At 44.0% G+C, this 11,160-nt stretch overlaps 1 long non-coding RNA gene across 2 annotated transcripts; it reads left to right on the forward strand.

Annotated features, from left to right (window-relative positions):
• Positions 1–504: 504 nt before the first annotated feature.
• Positions 505–9,319, forward strand: LOC110122359 (uncharacterized). 2 transcript variants are annotated; one of them, XR_011484288.1, is made up of 4 exons: positions 505–632; positions 2,087–2,227; positions 4,944–5,145; positions 9,241–9,319. It is a non-coding gene; the product is annotated as an uncharacterized lncRNA (long non-coding RNA). The 2 variants fall into 2 exon arrangements; XR_011484287.1 differs by lacking the exon at positions 9,241–9,319 and having other exon boundaries at positions 4,944–5,833.
• Positions 9,320–11,160: the final 1,841 nt, after the last annotated feature.

An 11,160-nucleotide genomic window follows, 5' to 3' on the forward strand; every position in this document is an offset into this window, starting at 1 on the left:
ACATAGATTATAAACCTGGTCCAGAGGCAAACACTTTCTCTTTAAGTGTTGGACTCCTGTAGAGTCCTTTCCTTGGAAGAAGTGCCTCATCATGTGTATTTTCTGTTGGCTTCACTGGCTAGGAAGCTATTTTGAGTAGACCGCGCAGAAGCCAACTTGCGGAATGCTGGAATGTGAGGGCCGGCTGGGGCCTGAGAGATGTCCTGCTGTCTGCTGTTCAGAGCAGGCAGGATCAAGACATAAATTAACAGGCAGAAAACCATAATCCAACAGGGAGGGTCACCCCCCACGGAGAGACAAAGATTGCGTCTCTCACTGAGTCTGGCACGTAAGAGGGTCTCAATCCAGCGGAGCGAATGAAGGCATACGTGGAGCCTGGACATGTCCCCAGCAGGGCTGGACCTGGGACCAGGAAGTCTGAATTCTCCTCTGGATCTGTCAGTCACTGACCACCCGCGTGACCTTTGCACGTTGCTTATCCTCTCTAGCTGTCATCTGGGGTAGCCTGGCATTCAAACGACTGTCCTATTTGTGAATACCAGTTTTACAGGCAGGAGAGTTCGCTTGTCTCCGCTAGCTCGTAGCAGTGGAAATGGAGAGAAGTGGATGGATTTGAGAGTCGTTTTAAAGCAGTAAGCAGGGCTGCATGTGTAATTTGCTGTGGGATATAAAGGAGGGGGAGCGGTCAAATAAGACACCTAGAATTCTTACTTGGGCAGCGGGGTGGACAGCAATGATGTTTGCAGAGAGGGGAGCCAGCCAGCAGGAGTGGGTTTGAGAGGAAGCTGATGAACCACACCTTGTGTTCCCAGAAGCCACACACTCAGAGCGATCCTGGCTCTGTGGCTCTCCCCCTTCCGCCCTGCCCTAGATGAGGCCTTCGTGCAAGAGGGCGGGCAGACGGGGTCACTGCGAACTCAGCCGGGCCCTCGGTTATGCCTCCTGGTGCTGGATGACTTCAGAGACTGGTGTAACTCTGCCTCCCATCCCCACATCCATCTTTTCTCTTATTGCTAAGCAGCTCCAGAAGGCAAATTGTGAGACCCACACAACCTAAAATTGTAAAAAGAAAGTAAAGAACCAGGGGAAGCTTCGAGAGTTGAAGCTGGTCTCCTGCCAGTGTTCTTTTGTTTAATGTACTTGACCACAGGCTCCCTGGTCTCACAGGTCCTGCAGGCAGGACCCCTGCAGCCTGTGTCAGCGCCTCCAGGCCTTGGTGGTGAATGAATGGAAACCAGCAGGAGGCACAGAATGGAGCTCCCTGAGGGCAGGGGGTGGCGGGGAGCATCCGGCTGAGTAGCAGATGAGGGAACTGCAGGGGTCTATGCGCAATGGAGAGAAGAGAGCTCCCCGTGGGCACTGAGCTACCACTCATCTCAGCCTCATTTCAGTGCCGCAGGCCTGAGTGACGGGGCCTGACCCTGCAAGGCCCTGCCAGAGTCTAGAGAGTAGCCAGCACCCCATGGCATCCTCTGACTATCGCTGTCTACAGAGGACCCAAGCTTTACACAGCAGAAAGAGACATGAAAGAGACAAAGGTGGGGAAAACAAATGTGAAAATATGGGAAATTACTGCCTGTCCCTTTTCTGGGTGCATGTTTTTTTTTAAAAAAAATTTTGTAATTGGAGTATAATTGTTTTACAATGTTGTGTTCATTTCTGCTGTACCATATGGATCAGCTATGTTAAAAAGTGTAAGTCACTCAGATGTGTCTAACTCTTTGCAACTGCATGGACTCTAGCCCACCCGGCTTCTCTGTCCATGAAATTCTCCAGGCAAGAATACTGGAGTGGGTTGCCATTCCCTTCTCCAGGGAATATTCCTGAGCAGGGATCAAACCCTGGTCTCCCACATTGCAGGGAAATTCCTTACCGTCTGAGCCAATCCAACCCCCCTAGGTTGGCATGGATCACTGAACTGAGCTCCCTGTGCTAATGGCAGCTTCCCATTAGCCATCTATTTGACGTATGGGTGGGATGAATTGAGAGATCACCATTGATATAGATGCCTGTCCCTTTTAAAAAGGAATGTTTTATTGTTTATATTTCTAATTACAAACACGGTTTATGTTCATGAAATTTTAAGAAATGCAGAAAAATAAAACAAAGACTCAGCGGTAATCCCACTAACCATTTGATGAATTTGATGAATGCCATTTGATGAATACTTACTGAATGCCGACTAGCTGAATCACAACTGAAGGCCAACAACAACCCTGGGACTTAGGTAGGGTTATTATTCTCTTTTCATCAGTGTAGGAGCTGAGATCAGAGAGGTTGAAATTTGCCTTTAGACACATAGCTGGCAAGTGATGGAGCCTGATTTGAACCTGGTTCTATATCCCAATCTTCTCACAATATTCTATGCATCTTGATCCATGGGAATACCCGAGGTGATGCCATTTCATCAAATCTCAGTTTCCAGATGGGAAATACTCCAAAGCAAAAAGTATGGCTTGACGATGTTTCCACATGTGTCTTGTCTTTCAAGTCGTGTCACACTTCCTGTAATTTTGTAAACTCATCCATTGCAACAGTGGTGTTTGATTCTTTGCCCCTCTGACAACCAGAACAGAAAGCAGCTTCCCTCCCATCACTGGGCCAGAGGGCTTCCTTCTGCTTCTGCCCAAGGCAGGCTGTGGTTAGCACTTACTGCTTAACCTCTTCCTCTGAAAGTTACTCTCTGAAGTAGAACATTTTGTTTAGCCCATTTTGACATCATGGACATTCTGTGACCCTAAATATCAACCAATCTCTTAAAAAAAAAAAATCAGTGAATTTTTTTTTTAATTGGAGGGTAATTGCCTTACAGTGTTGTGGTGGTCTCTTCCATTCATTAAAGAGAATCAGTCATAATTATATATGCATATCCCCTCTCTCCCCCACTTCCCACCCCTCTAGGTTGTCATAGAGCACCCAGCTGGGCTCCCTGTGCTATCTAGCAGCTTTCTGCTAGTTAGCTGTTTTGCTTTTTTCTGAATGTGTTTAGCAACCTTACCCTGTTCCTCAGCTTTATCATCTCCCATCACATCTCTGACTCAGCCCCATCCTTGAGTCCACCCTCTGACCCTCAGTTCATCCTGACATTAGACTGAGTTTCTTCTGCACAGCATACAACGATGCTTTTTTAAGTTGAAAACTAATCACTTTACTCTTCATAGAAATGAAGTAAGTGTAAATGTCAAAACATCCCCAGCACCAAAGTGACCTCAAAAAACATCATCCTCCCAGTCCCCAGTCCTGGCATCCCAGCCTTGTCCCCAGCCAGTCTCTCGCCAATGGCTTTAGACCCCTGCTGGGCACCCTGTCCCGTGAAGTGGCCTTGACTCTCCCAGATAATTCTCCAGTGACTCTTAACCCGGGGGAGTCATGCAGAGCAGGGACTTAGGAGCCAAGCTGCCTCAATTCAAAGCCTACGTTTACCACTCCCTGTGTGACCTCGGGTAAGTTATTTAACTCTCCTGTGCCTCTGTGTCCTTGTTTTTTAAATGGAGAAAATGATGATATCTATTTTATAAGATTGGTGTGAGAACCAATACAGTCAGTCTCCTACATAGGAATGAGTTCTGTTTTGAGAGCATGTCCGTACATCCTATTTGTTCATTAAGTCCGATTTGTTCGTTAAGTTCAACAAAGTTAGCCTAGGAATCCAACTACCACCATTGGCTATACAGTAGTGTACTGTAATAGGTTTATGATACTTTCACACAGATAATACATAAAAAACAAACACAAAAAATAAAACCACATACTGCACCTAAAGATCTCACACGCCTAAGTCATAAATAACAAAATTGAATAATAGCTTAGAAAATAATATCAACAAAAAAATCAATTCATGTTATGGAGAACCTAAAGCAATTTAGTTAATGTGACTGAATATTTAAGTCTGGCAAAGTGGAACACACCAGCATAAAGAAGTATATCTAACATCTCCAGTCAATATATTTGATAAAATTTATTCTTAGTAGTACCTATATTGAACTGGATCTCCTAAGCAATGTAAGCGTGGACCTGAAGGAATTAGCATAAAAAAATGAAGAGAATACTGAATATTTAAAAAAAAACCCGAAGATCTCACATGCCACAACAAAGACTGAAGATTCCGCCTGCAGCAACTAAGACCTGGCACAGACAAATAAATAAATGTTTTAAATAAAGAAAGAAAATAAAGAAAACAATTTTAATTTCACAGTGCAGTTCCTTGAAAAGTGCAGTAGTACAGTACAACGGCTGGCCCTTCTTAGCAATACCAGCCACATCACTGCTGCTTTGACGCTTGCTTCTGTACATCCTGGGCTTGAAGTCACTGTGTGGGACCACGGACTTTACAGTGACGTACACAAAAGCACAACCACTTATAGAGGATGCACGCACTTGACAATGGATGCCAGACGCGTGAACTAACTTACGTGGTTGGACATGCAAACGCATGGTCACCTCTTTGAAAGGTCACAACCTGAAGGTTCATGTGTAGGGGACATGGTGTGTTTCTAAGGCTGGTGCCTGCAAAGGTCTTAGAACGTGACCTAGCATACTGTAAGCATGTAGCCAACATTAGCTCTGAAGATAGATGGAGTTGTCTGTCCATCTTGTCACACAGAAAAGCCGCTAAAATTTAAAGTTATATTTCTTAAAAATAACTTTAAATTTTAGTGGATTTTCTGTTTTATTTCTTCGAATTGCTGAGTAATTTTTCAAAACAACACACACACTCAGTAGTCAGTCTAAAATCACACAATGAATAGACTTTGTCAGCTTGCCTAGTAATTCAAATAATCGCTGTAACATTGTCTGTATATATACACACCTGTCCGTCTATCTACATGATATATATATATATATATACGTTTATGGTGGATTTTTGGACAACAGGTTTTATGTAATATATCCAGTTTATTGTATAAATTGAATTTTCTTCTATTCGTTTTTCATTTCCAAAGGTTGACTGAGAAAGCATTAAGACTCAACACAGTCTTGATTATACCAAGGATGTTACATTTTATTCTCTATGTGGTGAGGAGCTGCCCATGGCTTTGGAAGAAGAGTGTCATAGGGGAGGATGCTGTCACAATTTCATTTGTCGTTGAGGAAGCAATGCAAAGACTGGCCTGATTGGGAGATCTTGGAGTTTAAGGAGATCAGGTAAGAGGCTGCTGGAATGACCCAGATTGAGAGACTGAGGGCGAGAGGGGATACATGTGCGAATAATTTGGGAACAGAATTAAGAGGGCTTGAGGACGAAGTGGTGAGAGAAGTAGAGGAGATAGCTCTAAAAGTTTTTATTTTGGGTGAATAGGAGGATGATGAAACCATTAAGAAAGTCAGTCATTTCCAGGGAACCCTCCTACGCCGTTGGTGGGTATGCAAATTGATACAGCCACTACGGGGAACAGTATGGAGGTTCCTTAAAAGACTAAAAATAGAGCTGCTATGCATGCATGCGTGCTAAGTCACTTCAGTCATTCCTGACTCTTCGTGATCCTATGGACTGTTGCCTGCCAGGCTCTTCTGTCCATGGGATTCTCCAGGCAAGAATACTGGAGTGGGTTGCCATGCCCTCCTCCAGAGGATCTTCCAGACCCAGGGATTGAACCTGTGTCTCTTATGTCTCCTGCATTGGCTGGCCGGTTCTTTACCACTGAGCCACCTGGAAGTTCAGAGCTACCATGTGACCCTACAGTCCCACTCCTGGGCATATACCTGGAGAGAAATACGGCCTAAAATGATACTTGCACCCCATTGTTAATTGCAGCACTGTTTATAATAGTCATGACGTGGAAGCAACCTAACTGTCCATTGTCAGAGGAATGGATAAAGATATATATATATGTGTGTGTGTGTATATATATATATTTAACCCGGGTCTCCCACATTGCGGGCAGACACTTTACCATCTGAGCCACCTGGGAAGCCCTGGGAAGTATGAATATTACTCAGACATTAAAAAGAATGAAATAGTGTCATTTGCAGCAACATGGATGGACCCAGAGACTGTCACACTGAGTGAAGTAAATCAGACAGAGAAGGAGAAATAGCATATGGCATCCCTTATACATGGAATCTGAAAAGAAATTATACAAATGAACTTACCTATGAAACAGAAAGAGACTCATAGACTTAGAGAATGAACTTACGGTTGCCAGGGGGAAGGATGGCGGGGTGAGATAGTTAGGGAGAAAGGGATGGTTCAGGATTTGGGGTGGACATGCACACACTTCTAAATTTAAAATGGGTAACCAAGAAAGACCTACTGTGTAGCACAGGGAACTTTGCTCAATGTTATGTGGCAGCCTGGATGGAAAGAGTTTGGAGAGAGAATGGATATACATATATTGATGGCTGAATCCCTTTACTATTCACCAGAAACTATCACACATTGTTTATTAATGGCTATACTGCAATACAAAATAAAAAACTTAAAAAAAAAAAGGAAAGGCAGCCTTCTCTATTGTTTTCTAAGTACAAGAGGGATTTAAAATTTTCAGAGAGGAAAAGATAGGCTGTGGAAAGTCAGAATATAATGCAAGCCTCTTCCTTAACTCAAAAAAAAAAAACCTACATGCACCTAGTAATGTTGACATCTGAACCTAAAACTAAACAAAGAAAAGCAGGAGAGGGGAACATATAGGGTTGATAATGATGGTCCACTTGGCAGTGGGAATCAAGCACGCTGAATGTTACATTCCGGGGAGTGTGGAGCAGATGCGAAGCCTGTGAAACAGCATATTCTTTCATCTCTGCAGATGTGGAAGTTTTTCTCTCCCAGTAGAGCAGCCAGAAACTTGTTTGGAAAGACCCAAATAAGGCCACAAACACCCAGCTACATCCTTTTCGAGTTGCTAATACTTTCCACTTGCATCCACGATTCCCAAAGTCTGTGTGTTCCGTGGACAAAGAACAAGACAGAGGGGTTGCCCTGCTCTGAGACCATGTGGGCAGGCAACCACACAGGAGGGAGTGGCTGCGGCCGCCAGCCCAGAAATGGTGTTCGCTCCAGAAAACCACATTCTCTTCCCACCTTCCTCCCAAGCACGCCAGCTGGCACAGGGAAAGGTTTTGAAAATGAGAATGAAGCTTTCTCATGTGTGTCCATATTTTCTAAGTCAGAACTACAGATGCATGACAGATACAGTTGTACTAATGGCAATTAAGGGACAGGATATCTTAAGGACTCTCTGAAAAAATCTAGAATATGTAGTTGCCCTGGTAAAAGTACATCATTGAAAAGACCGATTCCACAAATACTAATTTGGCACCTCCTAGGTGCCAGGCACTGTCCTAGACACTGGTGATAGAGGGCTGAGCAAAACAGACCAGATGTTACATAAGGGGAATGGGCAGCCCGCCGGGCAGTGTGTTGAGGTTTAGGATCTGCTCCATTAAGTTAAAGATATGATCCAAAAGAATACAAATGGGTCATCACAGGGCACCAAGCTGAGTTCCCTGTGCTATCCTGTAGGTTCCCACTGGCTACCTATTTTACACACGATAGTGTAAATATGTCAAACCCAGATGACCTAGATGGGTGGGATTGGGGTGAGGAGGGCAGGTCTCAGAGGGAGGGAATATATGTGTACATATCGTTGATTCACTTCATTGCACAGCAGAAAGTAACACAGCACTGTAAAGCGATCGTACTCCACTTTAAAATAAGAGAGAGAGTACATATACACCATGGAATATTACTCAGCCGTCAAAAGGAATTCATTTGAATCAGTTCTAATGAGATGGATGAAACTGGAGCCCATTATACAGAGTGAAGTAAGCCAGAAAGATAAAGACCATTACAGTATACTAACACATATATATGGAATTTAGAAAGATGGTAATGATAACCCTATATGCAAAACAGAAAAAGAGACACAGATGTACAGAACAGACTTTTGGACTCTGTGGGAGAAGGTGAGGGTGGGATGTTTCAAGAGAACAGCATCGAAACATGTATGTTATCTAGGGTGAAAGAGATCACCAGCCCAGGTTGGATGCATGAGACAAGTGCTCAGGCCTGGGGCACTGGGAAGACCCAGAGGGATGGGGTGGAGAGGGAGGTGGGAGGTGGGATCGGGATGGGGAATACATGTAAATACATGGCTAATTCAAGTCAATGTATGACAAGAACCACTACAATATTGTAAAGTAATTAGCCTCCAACTAATAAAAATAAATGAAAAAATAAATAAATAAAATAAGAGAGAGAGAATGCAATTGGGTAGGTTATTGCACTGCAGACCTTTAACTTCTACCTGAATCCTCCAAGTTCAAAAGGACCAGTTCAAGCCCTGCCTGACTAATCAGTGATACACTCTCTAACCCCCAGTGGGAAATCACCTCTGAGTTCCCTGCACTTCCTTTGATCCTCTGAAAAGCCCTGGATCATTCTATCATGCACTATAATTATAGACACACACACATATCTGTCTTATCAGCCTTTGTAGACTCTTTCAAAGCAGGCTGTGTTTGCTTATCTCTCTAGAAACCTCTTCTGACACTGCCCTATTCCCCTCCTTTCTCCTTTTCAATTCACCACATCCACCATTCCTTTCACGCCAAACTTTTGCAAGTCTCTCCATATGAATAGGCTCTTCCTAGCTTGTGCCCTTGCATACGCAGTTCCCTATGATTCAACCACTGTTCCCTTCTTTGCTCTGGAGTACTTGGACTCTTTTTGGGGAGAATTACTTCCTCAGTTAAGCCCTCCTAGACCTCTCAAACTGCCGAGTGGTCATGCCCTCTGACCCTTAACAGAGATAAGTATATCTCTGTTAGCTCACTTATCAGCCTGTTTTTTTTCCACTACTTGTTTACAGGTCTATAAGGCCTGGGCAGAGTCCTCTTTTTATCTAACTAGCTCTCTGGGGGCCCTTGCCTCTCTGCTCTTTTGCCTGCTGTCAGTGAAAGTGCATTGAATAATTTACTTGCCTCCTAAATTGTTCTCCCATCTCCAAAAAAAAACAAAACAAGAACAAAGGAAGCAAAACAAAACACGTGTCCTTGCTAGAAATATCCCCCAGTGCTCACGCCTTGGTTTGAAGCCATCGAGACTTGTGTTAGAACTAGCTGATATGCAGTGGACAGAGCACTGGATGAAGAACCTGAACCCCTATATTCCAGCTCGAACTCACCCTGTGATTAGCTCTGTGCCCTTGGCCAAAGGATATCATCTCTCTAGGTCTAGGTTTCTAAGGTGGAAGTTGCATTCAGGAAGAGTATATAGGTTTGTTTTTTTTCTCCCTCCAGCAATAACGGAGTTGAATGGCAATGGCGTCCCAAGGAGTGTTGTTGCAGATCGTGAAGCCCAGGTCAGGAAGGACACCCATCTGGAAAGAATATACTGACTCTTTCTGTCCGTTTAGCACAGAGGTGGGAGGCGGTGTACATCTGCCTCTCATTTGCTCTCACTGAACAGATAGGGCTTTGAGTCCCTTTTAGCTCACACACTCCACCTTTCACCGTCATTCATGAATCGACGTAAGGTCAATTCCATTCTGCTTATGTGAGGCCCATGCTGTGTGCTCTGTACTGAGGACTGTGAGATAAAAAAGAATAAATAATGCATGGTCTTTGCCTTTAAGGGATTCTGGATGATTAGTGGAGGTAGATGAGGAGTATTAATATTATCTCCATTTAGCAGATAAGAGGAACTGCAGCTCCACCAATGCAGTGGGGAGACTGGCGCACTTGCTAAATCACTTGAGTCGTGTCTGACTCTTTGCAACCCCACTGATTGTAGCCCGCTAGGCTCCTCTGTCCATGTGATTCTCCAGGCAAGAATACTGGAGTGGGTTGCCATGTCCTCCTTGAGGTGATCTTCCCGACCCAGGGATCAAACCCTCATCTTCTGTGTCTCCTGCATTGCAGGTGGATTCTTTACCCACCGAGTCACCTGGGAGAACCTGGGTCTCAGGCTAATCGGATTCTAGGGGCTTTACCCTTGTCCACCCTACCTCACCGCTGGTTGTTTAGAAGAGAAAGGGAAAGGAGATACTGAACTGAAAGCTTGAGTGTTTCTCACGCTTGTTGCCTCATAGGAGTGGCCCAGGCAGTGTTAGAAACCTGGGGGGAAGGGTAGAAAGGGAAACAGAAGAATCCAGAAAGCAAATCGCACCTAATGCATGAGAGCTCGTCTTGACTTCCATGCAGGAAATTTTCATCAGGTCCGGTGACAGGCAAGCCTGCGTCCTCGTGTCTCCTGAGTCTCAATTCTAAGAATCTGTCCCCTTGACAACTGTGGGTTAGGGAGAGGCAGAGACCCTTCTGGGAGGTAACAGACGGGGATAATGATTTAAATGAAATCACAGTAATAACACATCAGGCCTTAACTCTGTGTGAAGCTGTCCACCAAACACCACCTCAGGGCCTGGAACTGAGTGCTCGTGAGGTTTAGAGGAGGACTTTTCAATTAATAAGTTTATGTAAGTCGCAAAAATTCTGAGTAAGGGCAGACAACTAGTTTCTAGGCCTATCACATAGATACATCTTGACGGAGGTGAGAAGTGGCCATAAATCCAGAGTGTGCTGTCTGGATTCCACACATTCAGATTCTTTTTTTTTTTGGTCACACTGAGCATCATGATCTTAGTTCTCCGACCAGGAATAGAACTCAGACCCCTTACAGTGGAAGCAGGGAATCTTAACCACTGGACTGCTAGGGGAGTCCTGCTTTTTTTTTTTTTATCAGAATCTTTTTAAAAATATTTATTTATTTGTTCAGCTGTGCTGGGTCTTTGTTGTGACACATGGCATCTAGTTCCCTGTCCAGGCTCCCTGCGTTGGGAGTGTGAAGTCTTAGCCACTGGACCACCAGGGAAGTCCCCAGATTCTTAATAGTGACCATGCCCTAAGAATATTGTTTATATCATTAGATTCATGCAAGACAAGCAGACTTGAAGGAAGGAAGTTTTGATTTGCAATGAATTTTCACGTTATACGCAATGTACACACCACACCACTAACATCAGATACTCTACTAAAGTTAGCTGGTTAAGGCACCCATTTACTGATATTGACAGACCTGGGAAACCAACCAGTAATCAGAAGTCACTAAAGGAAAACCCAAATTTGGGGAAAATAAGATTCAATGAACTAAATGTGATAAATTGATTTTTAGTTATAGCTTTTTAAATATAAAAAATAGAATGTTGCAGCTAGAAGGGACCT

Source organism: Odocoileus virginianus, chromosome 28 (assembly GCF_023699985.2).
Source record: "Odocoileus virginianus isolate 20LAN1187 ecotype Illinois chromosome 28, Ovbor_1.2, whole genome shotgun sequence".
NCBI classification, from domain to species: Eukaryota; Metazoa; Chordata; class Mammalia; order Artiodactyla; family Cervidae; genus Odocoileus; species Odocoileus virginianus.